Genomic DNA, 6,033 nt, shown 5'->3' on the forward strand with positions numbered 1-6,033 from the left:
GGGGCGGGGCGGGGGGGTGGGGAGGGCTCGGGCCTTCCGTGTGCGGTGGGGGCTGAGCTGTGGTGTGCTGCAGGCCCATCCCCCCGGGAGGCTCTCCCGGTTACGTGCGGGTTAGGGCGCTGAAGAAGCGGGAGGGAGCCCAGCGAGGGGATGCGGCGCGGTGAAGGTGCTGGGAGGCGAAAAGCGTGTGTGAGTTGGCGGCCACCACCCACCTCACCCCTTCAGCGCGAAGTCATTTCAGTTGCGGCATTAAGTGCTAAGGGATAAAATACAATAAAATTTTGCCAAAGGACCTGTGTGAGACGGGAGGCAGAGCGGTACTCGCCTCCTGCTCCAGCAGAAGGGCCTTTCCAGGTGGCAGTGCCGCAGGGGCTTGTGGCGCACACGCCGGGGCAGTCCGGCTCCACACAGGCTCATAGCCCCGCGGAATCTGAAGGCTCAGGTGTTCCTAACACGAGTTCGTATTTCCAGTGTTTCCCCTTACATGAGTATTTAGTTATTATTATGTGACACTCCAGCTGTATAAATTATTCCCAGGGAATGTTCCAGGCCTGTGCACAATCGCACAGACGCATGTACATGCTAGTTACAACGGGAAATAAGAACAAAACAAAAAACCCAACTAGACCAAAACAAAAAACAAACCAAACTAAAACGAAACAGAAAACAAAAGCAACAAAACAACAAACCAAACTAAAACAAAACAACAAAAAAGGAAGCATGAGTATGATGTAAAACTTTTGTTACATTTTAAAAAGAAAGTATGAAACACAGAAGGGAGTAGTTTCCTCTTTATAGACAGACAGTCATAACTATGGAAAGGTTGTTACTGAAAATGAGAAAAGCATATCCACATACTCTGTGTGTAGAGTTGGAAAGGACTTGAAAGATCATCTAGTTCCAAGCCCCCCCCCCCCCCTGCATGGGCAGGGACACCTCCCACCAGACCAGGTTGCTCAAGCCCCATCCAACCTGGTCTTGAACACTTCCAGGGAGGGGGCAGCCACAACTTCCCTGGGCAACTTGTCCCAGTGTCTCACCACCCTCCCAGGAAAGAATTTCTTCGTAATGTCTAAACTAAATCTCCCCTCTTCAAGTTCGAAACCATTTCCCTTTGTCCTCTCACTACACACCTGTGTAAAAAGCCCTACCCCAGCTTTCTTGTGGGGCCCCCCTTCAGATATTGGAAGGTTGCTATAAGGTCACCTCAGAGCCTCCTCTTCTGCAGGCCAAACCACCCCAACTTCTTTAGCCTGTCTTCACAGGGGAGGTGCTCCAGCCCTCTGATAATTTTATTGGCTCTCCTCTGGACATGTTCCAGGAGCTCCACATCCTTCTTATGCTGGGCACTCCAGAACTGGACCCAGTACTCCAGGTGGGGTCTCTGAATAGCAGAGTGGAGGGGGAGAATCATCTCCCTCGACTGCTGTCTGTGCTTATTTTGATGCAGCCCAGGACCTGGTTGGCTCTCTGAGCTGTAAGAGACACACATTGGCAGCTCATTGTTGAGCTTCTAGTCAACCAGCATCCCCAAGTTCTTCTCCTCAGGGCTGTCTGTGATCCTGTCTCCTCCCAACCTGTATTCATGCATGGGATTGCCTCAACCCAGGTGCAGACCTTTACACTGAGCCTTGTTGAAATTCATGCAGTCCACTTCTCAAGCCTGTCAAAGTCCCTCTGGACAACATCCCTTACCTCTGGCGTGTTGACTTCACCACACCTTAAAATACTAGCTTTCATCATATTTGAGTGGATTTCATTGTTTTTCAGTAGGTGTCACTAAAGGTCCAAAAGAGTCTGGATTTTTAGCCTTTTGGTTATTGTTTTGTGAAGCATTGCAGCTTTACCATTAAGTTTCATCACATCACTCTCATGGATGTGCACAAAGTAATCTGATCTGCTTCATCAGTTGAAATGGTTCCTATAATCAGATGACTCAAGTTATCCCTGTGTATATCTGCATGAAGGGTAGACCTACCTTTCCTCTTGCTTCCTTAAAGGTACACGGTGGGTATCTTGTCAGCCATCTGAAGGTTGTGGTACACACCCCCAGGAGCCAGGAGGATCAGCAACTCTTGACTGCATGCTGTGAATGGGCTTTTCAGGATTGCAGCTAAGAAAGAGCAACTCCCTTCCTGTAGTATCTCTCTATTGAAAACAGGTGGGGTAGATACCAGGTAACTTCCATACTAAGGGCAGAATCACCAAACTGTTAAAAATACAGTGCTTTGCATTTATCTGCAGGGTAACAAAGTAGATTAGATTACTCCTTATTGTTTCCAGGTCCCCGAGGTAGTTCTGGCATCCTTGTAAGTGGAAAGTAATTGCACGTAGACTTGGTAGCAGGATTATACCTGATGACCCCTATGCCTGGTGATCCGCCATCTAACAGTGGCAGTACTGTCCTCCCACAAACCCCAGATCCTGTCTAGAGGTACTGTGTCAGTCTGGAAGTGGGAAAAAAATGTAGCTTTTACTCTCAGCTGTATTGCTAATCATGTTTCATATGGGTAAATTAAATTTACTTCTTTACTTCTTCTTTACTACCTTCAGTAGGTTTTCTGTCAGGCTTTAATTTCCATCCCCACCCTGTACTTCCTCTTAAGATTTTAAGCTTTTAGCAGGAAGGACCTTAACTATATGTTCACTGTGATTAAATGATGTATGCCAACAATAATACTTCTGGAAATTAGCTATAAGATTGAGGGATTAGCAATCATAAAAATCATATTGCCTCTTTTTTTGATTCCTAAGAGTGAGTGTGTGATTGTAAATCTTTCCAGTGGATTTACAGTATGTCAAAACTGAAAATTATCAGACGTATGTGAACTGTGTATGAGAAAGTCTGTAGGATACTCCACTTAAACTCCAGATTTTAGCTAAGGCTTAAAAGGCAATACAACTCACTGTACTCTCCCATTGTGTTCCCTGCTGAGACACACTGCAGTTTAAACTCAGCAAAGAATCTGCAGAGGGGGATAGTGCTTAGACCAGTAACCACTTCTACTGTTTTAAGGAAGAATGGTCAGTATTGGCACAGTAGTACTGTCAAGGCAGCCACTTGAAAATAATGTGCTGGAAGTACACATTTCCTTAATCAACAACCTGATGCCAGCAAATTTATGCTAAGAATTTTTCTCTTAGCTCTTGCAAAGCAGAAGCTATTACAAAGTAGTTAAAAAGCAGAAGTTATTGTCAGTCACTTTGTATTGTTAAAAGATGGGCAGACAAGCTGCAGACTAGGTTGAACCCTCAGTTGTGCAGATCAGTTCTGGGTAATTCTGGTGCAAATATCCTGTCAATGAAATGGAAACCAGTGAAAACCATTTCTTGCTGATAAAAATAAATACAAAACCGGGAGTATAAAGTAGATCTCTGAACCACTGTGCTACAACACAAACTGCGTATTTTTAAATTAACTATCACCATTTTGAACACACCTCTGCACACCACCCACAAGAGAGCTACTAGGTGTGTTTGAAGAACTCCCAAAATCCAAAGGAAGGCTTCAGGAACTATCATCCCATTCCTATGCAGGGGGACCTTGAATTCAGTCTTTGGAAATTGCTTTCCAAGTCACAGCTCTCTCAAGTTACCTCTGTTACACATGCCCATATACTTGCTACAGATTCAAGAAAAAAAAATTCTGTAAAGATTTTCTGAACAATTTTATTGAGGTAATTTCCTTCATTTTATATATATTTATATCTATAATTCAAAGAGCTAAACAGTTTTCTAAGGCACTTGGAACTGCACAGCAGAGTATCCTACAGTACTGTACAACTAGGCAGCACACAATTTTTTTTTCTGCTTGTTAAATAAAAACACCACAAAACAAGCATAATATATGTACTGTATAAAAATGTAATACATATTCTATTTTACGATGACAATATTAGAATATAAGTAGGTGTGTGTATATAGTTATATAGTACAGTACAGATAAAACCCCAAGAAGCAGCTGTCATTTATTTTTAACAATTCCAGTTATTTACATTCACAGATATCAGCACACCTGTGTAAAACACAGTATCAGATCAGTCACTTCTTTATAGTTGCCACATTCAATCACACTAACTCAAGCTGCCAAAATGCAAGTAAATGTATTCACTTTATACTTGTTATACAAAATGCATACTGAAAAGTTGTATATTCTCATTTTCCACAGCCTCACATCTTTTGAAAGTCACTAAACATGTGGAAAGTTTTTAAATGCCAGCAATTCTAAGCCAGTAATGTTTCAGGTATATTTTTTAATAATTACCGATAACTTTCCAGCATAACAGGCAGTGGGAAAACATGTCTTGAATTTTGTTTGTCTTATTTTAATTCTAAATAGACCATCTAGTGAAACTCAAGCAAGTTACTTGCAGTATGATTTGTTTCTCCTTTTAATCAAATTAATAAAAACAGTGAAGTCTAAGAACTGGCCATTCTCCATTACCTGCTGCAAAATTTAAATTCCAATGAATTAATCTGGTATTTTCACTTCAGGTGATTGTGGCCTGCTTATATTATATTCATCATGTAGGAACCTCCTGGCTTTACAGGACCCTACTGGAGCTTAACCACCCACACTGGTGTGGATGGGTTATCAGACCCTCCTTTCTGGAGTCTTCCCTCAGAGTTGACCTTTCAGGTTTGATGGGAAGAGGTGTATGTGCAAGGATTCCTACTACTGAGCAGCAGTTTGCTGCAGCAACACACATTCTTCAACACCCACTATTTAAGGTACAGTTGGGTCTACAAAGCACACTGTTTGAGCAATTGCTGCACGAAAAGCTGGGAAGGGATGCAAACTGACTAGCTCCTGAGTGTACAGCAATGTGGTCTGCAGCATTTTTGCACCTACCTGTCCCAGATTCACAGTGTGGTTGTTAATGGAATTCTATTTCTCTTCTAGGGGAAAAAAAAAAAAAATCTTAAGAGATACTTCAATGGTTGAAGGCAATTAGCATGTGCCATCTCCACACCTTTCCCATCCTTATTCATATAGCTGGATGCCCATTCAAACAAGCCATTTGTTTCAAATCACACCCACTAAAATAATCGTCCAAAACACAGTATTTCTTTAATTCCAAAATTTATACAAGTTTACAAATCAATATACCACCCAACAAAGTAGTGAAATGAAGAGAAGATATGTTCAGCAACATTTACTATAACAACATTCAATTACGGTAAAATTTTACATACTATTGCAAGTCTTTTTTAATATAAAGAATTAATGATTGAACAAGAAGATGCAGAGAATGCCATTACTTTCTTTGTCCCTATCCAACGCAATATGTAACTTCTAGAAAATAATGAAATATTGGTGAAATGCTGTATCTAGTTCATATGAGCTCTATTTCCATTGAAATCCTGAAACAGGGTGGGAATACTGACACAGTGAAACAAGACCTTATTATCATTAAAGTTAATAAATAGAAACCTGTCAAAACATTATAATGAAATATGCAATTTTTACTCCATATCTCTCTTTCTCTTTAGATACACTTCCATATGGGTTTTGAGTTTTTTTTCCAGATGTCTGTTAAATAGAAGCTGTAAATTGTTCTGAGGAATTTACCTTTTTTTTTTATTTTATTTTGATCCCCAAAATATTTCAGTATCAACTTAATAAAAACTTTCAGAATTGTCTTGTTGCTGTTGCTGTTCATCAAAAGCTAGGTCCCAGCAGGGACAATTCCACTGAGCGTTGTATAGTGAGAATAAAGACAGCAACAATAATGGAGCTAAGTGTGGGAGCTCCTAAAGGCAGGAGGAAGGTTTATTTTGTTTGTCACCCTGAGTATGTCTTTGTTTTAGTTTACAGCAGTGGCACAGGTCCTGTATCTTGAGATACAAGTAAGAACAGATGGCGTGGAAGTGCTAAAAGGTGCAGGTCTGGCATACCTGACAAATTTAATACAAAGGTAGGCTTTTAGCTTGGTTTACTCTATCATTGTATCATTGACAGATGCATTAAGACAGGGGCTCTAGAATCCCCAGTCTCTAGTTAGGATGCCAGCAATGCCCAGCCAGACCTGT

Source organism: Heliangelus exortis, chromosome 3, assembly GCF_036169615.1.
Source record: "Heliangelus exortis chromosome 3, bHelExo1.hap1, whole genome shotgun sequence".
NCBI lineage: Eukaryota > Metazoa > Chordata > Aves > Apodiformes > Trochilidae > Heliangelus > Heliangelus exortis.